The sequence below is a fragment of the Ictidomys tridecemlineatus genome, chromosome 6 (genome assembly GCF_052094955.1).
Source record: "Ictidomys tridecemlineatus isolate mIctTri1 chromosome 6, mIctTri1.hap1, whole genome shotgun sequence".
Lineage (NCBI taxonomy): Eukaryota > Metazoa > Chordata > Mammalia > Rodentia > Sciuridae > Ictidomys > Ictidomys tridecemlineatus.
The window spans coordinates 8,257,847-8,270,073 of NC_135482.1; the positions used below are offsets into that span (position 1 = coordinate 8,257,847).

Below are 12,227 nucleotides of genomic sequence, written 5' to 3' on the forward strand. Positions count from 1 at the left end.
CCCCCCCCGCCCGCCCCAGGGACGGAATTTGCGGAGTATCTTATTTAACACTCCATATGAGATTGTGCTTAACCCGTCTCTCTTTTTTCTTCTTTTGGTTCCTGGAATTGAACCCAAGGCACTTAACCACTGAGCCACATGCCCACCCTCTTTTTTTCTATTTTATTTAGAGACAAGGACTCACTTGAGTTTTTTAGGGCCTCTCTAAGTTGCTGAGGCTGGCTTTGAACTCGCGATCCTCCTGCCTCGGCCTCCCAAGCTACTGGGATTGCAGGCGTGCGCCACCGCGCGGCTCCTCACTGGCCCTTAATGCTGACTTTCTCCAGGATGCCTTTCCGAGGGGGTTCCTAAGGCTCTGGCTTAGGGCTCTGAATCAGGGGGACAGGGGAGTGAATTATTCACTCAGTGAACTCAGGCTGTTGGTGTGGGCCTGGCCCCATAGTGAATTTCACAGCCGGCAGAACAGGCCTTCCGGAAGCTAACGTTTTAATTTGCAAGGACAGAATTGACATACCAAAAACATTGCCAAGGTTTTGAATGGTTGAAAGAAGTTCAAGTGCAGAGGCACTGGAGTGTGGTATTGCTGGCGACAGGGACACAGGCCAGGTGCAGGGAACTGGTGCAGAGGAACCAGGGAAAAGAGTGAGTTCAGGAAGCATGCAGGTCACAGAGGGCCACCAAGGCCAGGCAGAGGAGCTTGGAGGGGCCTGGGCCCCAGGCAGAAGCTTAGCGATCCCTCTTGAAGGCAAAGCTGTCGAACCCTGAGGAAGCCATTACCATCCCCTTGGTAGAAAGAGTCCTTTGATATGTTCAGGGGGGTGGGAGTGGGGACAGGAAGACCCATTAAGGGACTCTTCTAGGTTAACAGTTGTGTCGGCTGAGGGCCGTGGGTGAATTTTATTTAGGAAATGATTTGATCCTGGATTGGTTGTGGGTGGTTGCTGAGGTTTGAATGTGTCCTCCCAAAATTCATATATTGGAAACTTAAACCCCAAATTCATGTGTTAATGGTAACTGGAGGTGAGGCCTTAGGGACTTAATTAGGACTACGGAGATCCTGAGGGGGTTCCTCACCATGTCATTAATGGCTTTTTGAGGGGAAGAGAAACTCATTTGCACACTTGCCTGCAGCGCCCTCCGCCGTGTTGTGATGCAGCGCAGGGCCCTTGCCAGCAGCTGCTCCAGGCTCTGGGATTCCCCGGCCTCCGGAACTATGATCCAAATAAACTTCTATTCCTTATAAATTTCCCAGTCTCAGGTATTTTGTTACAGCAACAGAAAATGGACTTAGATAGAGGTGACAGGAAGAGAGATGTCAAAGATTCTCCCCAATTTCAGGTAAGAACAGGTGGGCTTGTGGGGAGAGTGAAGGGAATGGCTGTGAGTTCTTTTTGAACATGTGGAGTTTGAGGTGTTTTTGAGACAAGAAGAGAATTCAAGTCGGTAGTTAGAGGGTGCTGTACAGCAGGAAACCCCAATTCAGTGAGTCACCCCATAGGTAGCTGTAAGGTCAGGCAGCGCCACCAAAGGAGGCTTTATTGAGATTTCACTCCCAGGAGATCTCTCCAGACCACCAGGGCGGATCCAGGGAGAAGCACGCAGGGTTCCACGGGACTGGAATTTTTATTGGGCTTCGGACAGGAAGGGAGGGCTTGGGACAGGAAAAGGGGGGTTTTTAGAGTCCCTTGTCCTATGGGGTTGGTCAGGGGAGCTGGCTATGATCCAGGACTGGCCAGGAGACGCCGCTGATTGACAGACGGTTCTGTTGGCACCTGATTGGTGGCTCTTGCGCGCACAGGTTGCTTGGTGCTTTGTCCCTCACCCGCTGAGCTTCTGCTCTTATCTAATGAAATTCCTCCTTAGAAAGTTTTCTTGATTCCCACCCCAGTATGAGCCCCTCTGTCACTTTTTTTTTTTTGGGGGGGGGGTGCTGGGGATTGAACCCAGGGCCCTGTGCATGCCAGGCCAGCACTCCACCAACTGAGCTATATCCCCAGCCAACCCCTCCTCACTTTTAATCACTTAGTCACTTTGAGTCATTTAAAGGAAGTGTAAATGTTGACAGTGAACTTCCCGAGGGCAGGAGCTCGGAGACTAGGCCCAGGGTTTCTCCACAGCCTCCAGGGAAGCTGCTTGGCAAATGTTCACAGCACAGAATTGATTAAAGAACCAAAAAAGTGGGGTGCGATGGCACACACCCGTAACCAGTGGCTCCGGAGGCTGAGGCAGGAGGATCATGAGTTCAAAACCAGCCTCAGCAATTTAGCAAGGCCCTATCCCGAGGCGGCAAATTGCGACGTATGCAGTGGAGGGGAGAAATAAAGAATGTCCACGTGCTACTGCCCCTTTCAATGCTTTATTCACTCAAATTACTCGATGCAATTTCATTCTATAGGTTCTTAATCAAGAAAACAGTGAAAGACCCCCGTTTCCCTGTCCAAGGAGAATCACACGAAACACTGGCTGCAAAAGCGCAAGAGGTTTGTTTATTGGGACACAGGCTCCTGTGGGTGCCCAGCAGAACCTCAGCCGGAGCTTTGGTGAGCTGGCACACCGGGCTTGGGGATACAGAGATTTTTATAGGGTAAAGGGGCAGTTTAAACAATAGGTTAATTTTAAACCCAGCATATAGGCTACCTAAAGGGCAAAGTTGTTTTTCACTGTATGTTACTGAAAAAGAACCACATAAAAGCTACATATTTGCACTCTGGTCCTCCTGTCCCTGCTCATTCAGGCATGCCTTGGGACCTGGTCCTTTGTCCTTTCCCAACCGGTTACACCCAACTAATTATCTGAAAAACACCTCTGGTGCCTGCGTAGGTTTGTGACATGCCTCGGTGGTTTGGAACTAGGCCTGACTTTGTTGGGCTGGGGTCTTTCAACAGCAATCCTAATGCTGGGCAATAGACATGATCAATTGACAGCAAACAAGTCTAGATTAATTCTAGGCACCGCAGACACACTTAATCATGACAGGCTCGTGACAGACATCCCCTCTCGTGCTGAGTTCAGAAGTCTCAAGCCTTAGGCTTTAGGTCCAGCAGGTGCCCACTGGCTCCGACCGCGGTGACCAGGTGGGAACAAGGCAGGCTTCCCTGGCGTGGAGTGGACGACCGGCTGAGGAGAGGTGGCAGGGAGAAGTCGCGGCTCTCAGCAGGGTAGCGTTTGGAGCTGTGAGGATCACGCAGAGGACGGGGAAGGATGACAAGTGATGGGACGGCAGGTCCTCACAGGCTCTCCAGTGCACCCTTGTTTCCGCGGGCTGAATCCCTGCTCATCAGCTCTGTTATTTATACTAAATTTGGGGGGCTTTTGACCCCCCTTTCACTAGATTTCTCAGTGACATCATTCTGTCTGGGGTCAGAGACATCTGGTCTGGTGGTCTCCACCCTGATCCTCTTACCAGGCGAGGACAGCCTGCCGGGGGCTTCACTGTGTTTATCAGGGTGATGGGAAGTGACTTGTCTGAGGCCTCACTGGAGGGCTCCGTGGGTGTGCCTGGGGACAGTGCAGGCGAAACTGGAGTTTTTAAAATGGAGTTGCTTAGGCTCAGGCCTCAGGCCATCCTCACAGGCCTAAGCAACTCTGCATGACCCTGTCTCTAAATAAAATATAACACGGGCTGGGGATGTGGCTCAGTGGTTAACTGCCCTGGGCTCAATCCCTGGTCCATGTCCCCCCAGTAAAATAGTAAAGAAGAGGACCCTGAGCCCAGAATGGCCCCTGGAGAATACACATTAAGTCAGCACCTTCTGTTTGCAGGGACTGAGCTCTGAAGGACTGCAGGAAGGACACAAGGACGTGTGCTGTGGACGGGCCTCCTTCCCCTCTGGGGACAGCGAGCCTGGAAGCCAAACTCAATGGATCCTCTTCTCCCAGGAGAACGGTGCGCGTCACATTGGAGTCTGCAGTCAGTTAAGACCGTCTCCTGCCGGAGGGACAGAGGCACCGCAGCCACTGGCTTTGGTAACCATTTAAACAGCCAGAGTGAGCTCTGGGCCACATCAAGCTGTCCCCGTGGGCGGGCTGGCCGGGGTGGACCAGGGTCCCCATGCGCCGTGGAACACACATCTGTGATGACTGCACTGTGACCTTCCAGGCCCAGACACCATGAGCTTTGGCTGCAACAGCCACCTTCTGGGAACCGAGAAGGGAAGGTTCCAGACCTCCTCTTAAGTCACAAGGAGGGCCCCTCACCCCGCAGCGCCACCCAGCCAGCAGATGCCAGTCCCCCTTCGCCCTCTCATACGGTGCTGCAGCCACCTGGTTTGCAGGCAGTTCCCTGAGATGATGACACACATGGGAGAAGGTCGTGAAGGGACAATAAGATTCTCCCCTCGCCCACCTCCGCCCCCTTCCTTCCCCTTGCTCTGACCCGGATCCCAGACCGATGTTTGGTGGAGGGCGAGGAGCAGCAGCCGAGCCCTTGGCCTTCTTATTCCTTCTCTACTGCGAGCATTGTGTCCAGCGGCCTTGGCACTGGCCATCTTAATGGCTGCGTCAATTGGAGATGGTCGGTCAGGAAACTTCTCTGCAGCTGCTGTGCACTGAGGACTCACTCGTGCATTTAAGAGCTATTTATTGAACTTCTTAGAGGCACAGGGAAATGCCGCGGGAAGGGAGGATTTGTTTTTATAACACGTCAGCAAAGGAAAAAAGGAGACCCGTGGGGTGAAATCTAGATCTCTGTGGGATCTGGGGTGCGGGGCGAGTGGGGTTTCCTGCTGCCCTCTCTCTTTTTTTGAAAGGTATATTTGAAATGTCTCTTAATAAAAAATTCAAAATTCAGAATACGCTCCACTGTCATGTCTATCTAAAAACAACAGATAAAAAATTAAGAATAGAGGATGGGGTAGGAGACCTAGCTGGGGGGCCAGGAAATCAGGGGCGGCTTCCTGGACAAGGTGACATCTGAGCTGAGGCCTGCAGAGTGCCTGGGCGGAGAGGGACTGGCCAGGGCAGGGAGCTGGTGGAGAGGGCACAGCCGCAGGGACACCTCGACGCAGAGGCCCGGCTGGCTTGAGGTCGGTGAGTCCACAGGGAGCCACGGCCAGCTTGGCAGGGCCGGAGCAGCCACACTCCGAACCATGGAAGAGTCCGGCGTCCCCCTGCGTGCCGGGCAGCAGGGGACGCAGGACCTGAGGACACTCCCTCTAGCTGCGGGGCAGGACCGGTTGTGGGGCTGTGGGTGAGAGACTGTCGCGCCTCTGGGGCACCCCTTTCAGACAGTGTCCCCAGGTCTTGTCCCTGGTGATATCTCTGTGCACCCTGATTTTCAGACCTTCTTGTCCCTCCTGGCACAGGCCCTCCAGGAAGCAGGGGTCGGTTCTACTCCTCTCTGCCACCCCAGTGTCTCGCACACAGCAGTCACCAAATAAATGCTTGGTGAATGAGCATATACTGAGCGCTCACCAAGCGGCACATTCATTACTTCCTGTGCCAGGGCTATGGGTGTGTGACTGTCATCCCTGCTCTCCAGGTCCTCCAGAAGTAAGCGCCAAGGTCAGGTATGCTGGGGAGACCCCTGTGGAGGAAAGGAGGGGAGCCAGAGAAGAAGGGACTTCCCAGACGGAGGCAGGTCAGCGACCCGCACAGGGGACCGGGGTTAGGGGAGATGAAGGGGGTTTGGTAGGAGGGGCTCAGACCTTCGTGTAGCCTAAGGAAGTGCTGACCAGACCAGGAGCCCCCTTGTGCTCAGTCGCTGGCTGGGAGCAGCCTGTTCCTGTAGGAATGGGAGAGGAGATCTAGAGGGCAGCAGCTAGAACTGCTGGCTAACAATGTGCACAATCACCATTTATAGCTCTGTGAATTAAGGCCCAGAGAGGTAAGGCCACTTGTCCAAAGTCACACAGCTGGGAAGGAGCGAAGTCCCTTTGTTTTTGAGGCTGTGTTTGTGACTCCAGCTTGACAACAGCATTGTGACGGTGGAATTATGTCCCCAATTATGGGATTAGGTCAATGCAGATGTAATGAGTTCAGATGAGGTCACACTGGAGTAGGCTGGGCCACTGACCCATGTCCCTGGTGCCCTTATGAAGAGGGGAATTTGGACCCAGAAACAAATGCATACGAGCAGAACACCAGGTGGACACTAAAGCAGAGCCTGGGCTGCAGCACCTGCAAACCCAGGGACGCCGAGCGCCACCAGAGCCAGGAGAGACTCAGGAGAGCGTCTCCCTTACGGCTTGGAAGGAACGGACCCTCGGACGCCTTGACCTCAGACTTCCAGTTACAGTCCAAACCCAAGCCGATACCTTCCTCTTCTTGGGCCCCAGTAGGTGGCATTGTCACAGCAGCCATAGGCAGTTCTGACAGTGTGACATCCTTGAGCAAAGAAGGCTGAGGTCTGGGGCTGAGAAGCAGCTCTGGGCTGTAGGAGAGCCGGGGGCCTTGGCCCTGGATCCAGGGCCTGCTCTGCCCGGCACAGGTGCACATGGAGTCCAGGCGTTTCCAAAGGTGTCGGTGACAGGATCCCAGCCAGGAGACTGAGGCCCAAGGGATGGGAGTGACCAGCTTGAGGGTGGCATGGCCATCGGTGAACCCCAGATGGGCCCACGTCCCGTCTCTCGGGCCAGCTGCGCCCCTGGCCGACCTGGGCAAACACACGGGCAATCCCTGGCCCTCCGGAGGCTAGTGGCCGGCCAGCCTGGGAGGAGGGCTGCTGAGGCCCCTCTCCTGCACTTACCCTCAGCTCTGTCCACTGAGGCCCTGGCTTCTGAGCCGTCCTTCCCACCAGGAGGCTGCCGGTGCCCATCTGCCAGGCAGGCTGCTCTTCCGTCTGGAGGCTCCGGGAAACTAGCCTGTCCTCCAGCCGCCTCGGACCCCCCTCAGCCACCCGCCCACCCCAGCCACCTGGCCACTGGCCCCAAAGGAAGGGGAGTTTGCTGGAAGACGGCCAAGTGTGAACCCAAAGGCGTCTTTCCGGAGCATCCAGAGGACTGTGGGCAAAGGAGAGCCAGGGTTTGCCTCCCAGCCGGTGGCACCCACTTGGCCATCTCTGCAGCAGAGGGGCACCCAGCAGGTGTCAGGCCACAGCAGGGAGGCGCGGGCAGAGCGTGGACTGAGGCACTGCTCTCGGGAGACCTGGTTCGGGGCTCAAGTCAGCCACGACTCACTTTGTGACCTCAGACAGGTTGCTTCACCTCTCTGGGCCTCCTTTGTGTCAACAGTTAAGTGGAGGTAATTTTACCCCCTCTGCAAGATGCCTGGGAGATAGAGCAGGCACGGGGCAGGGGCCAGCGCAGCCGGCACTGGGCAGACTCCACCACTGGCTCTGTGCTATGGAAGGCGCTGGGGGTTGGGCCGTAAGGTGGTGCCCCTGTCCTTGAGGAGCAAACAGGTGAAGACAAGTGTGACTCAGCCATTACTGACCCACACCAGAAGAGGGCCCTACAGGCTGGTGGTGGGAAGAGGACGGAGAGGAGAAAACCCCGGAAGGCTTCCTGGTGGAGGGGGCAGCCCCAGGCAGCTCAGCTAACTTCTCTAAGAATCTGGGCAATTGTTCCTCCCTCCCTCCCTCCCTCCCTTCCTCCCTCCCTTCCTTCCTTTTGCATTTCTGGGGATTGAACGGGGCCTTGCTACCCAAGTTCTCTACCGCTGAGTTACACCCCAGCCCTTTTTTTTTTTTTAAATTTTTAATATTTATTTTTTAGTTCTCGGCGGACACAACATCTTTGTTGGTATGTGGTGCTGAGGATCGAACCCGGGCCGCACGCATGCTAGGCAAGCGCGCTTGAGCCACATCCCCAGCCCCTCCCAGCCCTTTTTTTAAACAATGAGACAGGTCTTGCCAATTTGCTCAGGCCAGGCTCAAACTCGCAATCCCCCAGCCTCAGGCTTCCAGATAGCTGGGTGGAGAGGTGTGGATCCCTGCCTGGTCAAGCTGCTTCTCTGCCTTTTCCTTCTTTCCCTTTCCTTTCCTTTCTTCCCACCCAACCCCAGGAATAGGGATTAAGCCCAGGGGGACTCGGCCACCGAGCCACATACATCCCCAGCCCCTTTTATTTTCATTTTGAGACGGGGTGGTGCTAAGTTGCCAGGCTGGCCTCAAAAAGTGACTTTGAGACAAAACCCTACGATGACCAAAGCTGACCAGTGCTTACAGGAGTAGGGCTGGTCAAGGAGCCCAGGGAACGTTCTGGGATGTTCTGGGCCGTGTTTGTGGACCTCATGGCACTTCACACTTGGAAGTGGTGAGTTTTATTGTGTGTGAATTGTGTCTGATGGGGCGGGGTGGGGGCTGGGGCTAGGCGGAGAGCGCTTGCCTCACAAGTGTGAGACCCTGGGTTCCATCTTTAGCGCCACAAAAATAAATCAGCAGTCATCCATAATCCCCACTGCATTGTTTTGTTTTTGTTTTTGTTTTTTGAGAGATTTTTTAATATTTATTTTTTTAGTTATTGGCGGACACAACATCTTTGTTGGTATGTGGTGCTGAGGATCGAACCCGGGCCGCACGCATGCCAGGCGAGCGCGCTACCGCCTGAGCCACATCCCCAGCCCCCCACTGCATTGTTAATGACTTGGTAGATGACCTAGAGAAGTAATATGAGTACTCCATACTTACCTTTACAAAAATTTGGTATCACTGTAATACTGTTTTCTAATCTGATTTTTTTTTTTTGTGTGTGTGTGTGTGTGTGTGTATCAGGGATTGAACCCAGGGACTTAACCACTGAGCCACATCCTCAACCCTTTTTATTTTTTTGAAACAGGGTCTCACTCAGGTGCTTAGGACCTCACTGCATGGCTGAGGCTGGCCTCCAACTTGCAATCCTCCTGCCTCAGGCTCCCAAGCTGCTGGAGTTACAGGTGTGCACCACTGTGCCCAGTTAATTTTCAAATCTATTTTGATATTATCACGTGAACATTTTCGCTCTGCTATTATCCTGCAATGAAGTTTTATTTCCCACGTGGTGGCCCACCTACAGATACCACCCGCCTGAGTGCCCCCCCACTCCCATGTGATGGCCTGTCATTTCCTGCTTCTCAGGCTCCTGCAGGTGCCTTGCACATCCTACAGCACAACTCAGCATTCCCTGTGTGGCCCCAAGTGGACCTGGTGTGAGGGCCCCCCAGCAGACCGTCTCCCTTCAGGAGAGGCAGAGCAGCCCCTGCCCCAGCACCTCAACCTGAAGCTGAGCCCCCAGGCCAACCCAGCCTGGGTGAGCTGACCAGGGGACCCACAGACGCACGATGAGTCCTGGAGGGTTTGCTCTGCAGCAAAAGCTGCCCCATGCAGTGAGGGGACCCGGCCTTCAGCCTTCGTGCAGAGAGCACCATCTGGGCTGGGAGTCGGGCCAGGAAGCACTGAGGGTGCCGCACATCGTGAGCCGCAGTGAGACGTCACTGCACACCCTCCTTTGTTAAATCCCAACACCGACTACACCAAGTGCTGGCGAGGATGCAGAGCAACAGAAATCCCCGTTCTTTGCTAGTGGGAATGCAAACTGGTGCAGCCACCTGGAAGATGGTTAGGGGGTCTTCACAGAGCTGAATATTCTCCTACCATAAGAAGCAGCTCCTTAGTATTTACCAGAGATGAAAAGAAATGCGTTATCAGACCGCAAAAGGACATGGAGGGACTTCACAGTATATTCCTAAGTAGGAGAAGCCAGTCTGTAGAGACCACACACTGTATGATTCCAACATTCTGGAAAAGGCAAAACTGGGGAGATGGCAAAGAAAGCAATGGCTTCAGCCAGGCACTGTGGGTGGAAGCCCAGTGACTCGGGAGGCTGAGGCAGGAGGATTGCGGGTTTGAGGCCAGCCTCTGCAAATTAGTGAGGCTCCGTCTCAAAATAAGTAAATAAATAAAGATGTCTGGAGATGTAACTCAGAGGTAGAGCAATCCCCAGGAAGGAAGGAAGGAAGGAAGGAATGGCATCCAGGAATGCAGGGAAAGAGAGGGAAGGATGAATAGGTGATACATAGGGGATTTCTAGGGCCATGAAATTATTATTATTATTTATTGCTTCATTTATTTTCAGAACTAGAGATTGAATCCAGAGGCATTTTACCCCTGAGCTACAGCCTCGGCTCTTTTCATTTACTGATTTCATTTCATTTTGAGGCAGAGTCTTGCTTAGTTGCTGAGGCTAGTCTCAAACTTGTGATCCTCCTGCCTCAGCCTCCTGAGTAGCTGGGATGACAGGCGTGCACCACCCTGCCTGGTGCCCTGAGAGTATTAACCCCCGGGGACCGGTTCTGTTGCGTAAGCACATGCCCCTTTTTAATGGTTGATGGCCGGAGAGCTGACTCTCTACAGCTGGGCCTCTGGGCTTTTTAACTGAGATGAAAACAGCGGCAGTCCACGGGGTCAGGCTTCGCAGGGCCCCACCCCACTCCCCACCCCTGCTTCTGTCCCCCCGCAGTTCCTGTTCTCTGTCCCGACTTTGGCTGTGGCTCCTCCTCTCAGCCACGGCCTGTCCTCTGGACTCGTCAGAGACATCACTTCCCACAGTCTGGTGACCTCCCCAGGCCTCGTGGGATGGCTGGTGGCTCCTGTGGGCCGGGCACCCTTCCTGAATCACAGAAACGAGGCCACCATCAGCTGAGCAGAAGCCTCTCGCAGGCCTGGGGCAGGTGGAAGCGGATCTCAGCCTGGCCCTGGCCGCTGGAGGTCCTGCCTGGGATGGCACCCGCTGCCTCTCCGCTGTCTGGGTCAGGCCCAGCCGTGTCCCACGGGGGAGAGCCACAGGCCGGCACCGCACCCGGGGCCCTGGCCGAGGCTGAAGGGTCCGCAGTGGGAATAGCGTTCCCCTGGGGCAGGTCCCGGCTCCGCTAGAGGGCTGGTCACCTCCCCAGGCCCGGCCAGACCGCCAGGCCAGTGACCGTGCATCTTCCAGCCAGGCGGGCTCTGGCGGCCTGTGCTGTCAGGTCTTGTTGTTGCTGTTTTGTCTTCCGCCCTGAGCAGAAGACCTGGCTCCACAGTCCGAGGAGGAAGGTTTATTTGGGCTCACGGTTTCAGGGTCTCCGTGCACAGACGGCCGGCTCCGCTGCTCCGGGCCCGAGGCGAGGCAGGAGGGTGTGGTGGAGGGAAGCCACTCAGACCAGGGCGCCAGGAGGCAGAGAGCTCCAGTCCCCAGGGACGAAATATGTACCGACGGCACCCCCAGTGCCCCCCCTAGCCACGTCCCACCTGTTACGCGGTCAGTCTCTCCAAGTGGATCCCAGGCTGCGTGGCCTAAGGCGCTCGGATCCCCAGCGCTTCACCCCTGAACTTTCTTGCTTTGACTCACACGTGAGTTTCGGGGGGACACCTCATATCTAAATGATAACACCAGGGCCCCAGCCAGGCCCAGGGCACCCTGCTGAACTCGGGCAGCCCCCTGTGGAAGCGGTGGTTACAAGGTGAGCACATGCTCACGCACACACACACAATCACAATCACAAGATTTTCCTGCATATCGCTGTCAACATTTTTTATTCTTTAACACACCAGCTCACAGGATTGAATGGAAGACGTGACACCGCAGTCGGAAGTGCCTGGCTTTGGGCAGACGCTTCCCTCCAGCTGCCGGACAAGGCCTTTAAAGAACAAAAGGAGGGTCTTCCCGGAATAAATCCCCTCTCGGGCCCTTTAATGCAAAAACTGCCCACCATCTTACAAATGGCAGTTTTACAGCTTGGCACCTCTAAGATGCCTTCTCCCGTGGCACCCCACCACACGCTCATTCCACTTGCACTGATGCTTGAAAATTGGCCATTCAGAAGGGTACTTTTTCGTCTGTGTACTTTGGCTGGGTGTGGTGGTGCACGCCTGTGATCCTAGTGGCTCAGGAGGCTGAGGTAGGAGGACCATAAGTTTAAGGCTAGCCTCAGCAACTTAGTGAGGCCCTAAGCAACTGGTGAGACCCTGTTTCAAAATAAAAAATAAAAAGGGGCTGAGGATGTGGCTCAGTGATAAGGGCCCCTGGGTTCAATCCCTAGGGGACACACACACACACACACACACACACACAAAGGTACTTTGATTTGTTTTAATTTACATTTCTCTGATTGCTACAGACATTGGACATTTTGGGGTACATATATTGGCCCATGTGTATTTCTTCCTATGTGAGTTGTCTATTTCAATGACAGGCTTGTGTTTTTGTTGCTAACATGTTGGGATTATTTCCCCCAGTTTTTCATTCTCATTTCATTGATGTTCTGACAGCTGAACATTTACATCTTTACATGGCCTAATCAAACATTTTCCTCTATGACCTGTCTTCTGTGTCTCC

General features: G+C 54.4%; 2 long non-coding RNA genes across 4 annotated transcripts; one reads left to right on the forward strand and one right to left on the reverse strand.

Annotated features, from left to right (window-relative positions):
* Positions 1-26: 26 nt before the first annotated feature.
* On the forward strand, positions 27-4,791 carry LOC120887431 (uncharacterized). 3 transcript variants are annotated; one of them, XR_013440233.1, is made up of 4 exons: positions 27-1,338; positions 2,396-2,540; positions 3,763-3,966; positions 4,100-4,791. It is a non-coding gene; the product is annotated as an uncharacterized LOC120887431 (long non-coding RNA). The 3 variants fall into 3 exon arrangements; XR_013440230.1 differs by having other exon boundaries at positions 3,763-4,791; XR_013440231.1 differs by having other exon boundaries at positions 2,396-2,480; positions 3,763-4,791.
* Positions 2,465-3,837, reverse strand: LOC144378505 (uncharacterized). Its single transcript, XR_013440234.1, has 2 exons — positions 3,750-3,837; positions 2,465-3,498 (listed from the first exon to the last, which is right to left on the reverse strand). It is a non-coding gene; the product is annotated as an uncharacterized LOC144378505 (long non-coding RNA).
* Positions 4,792-12,227: the final 7,436 nt, after the last annotated feature.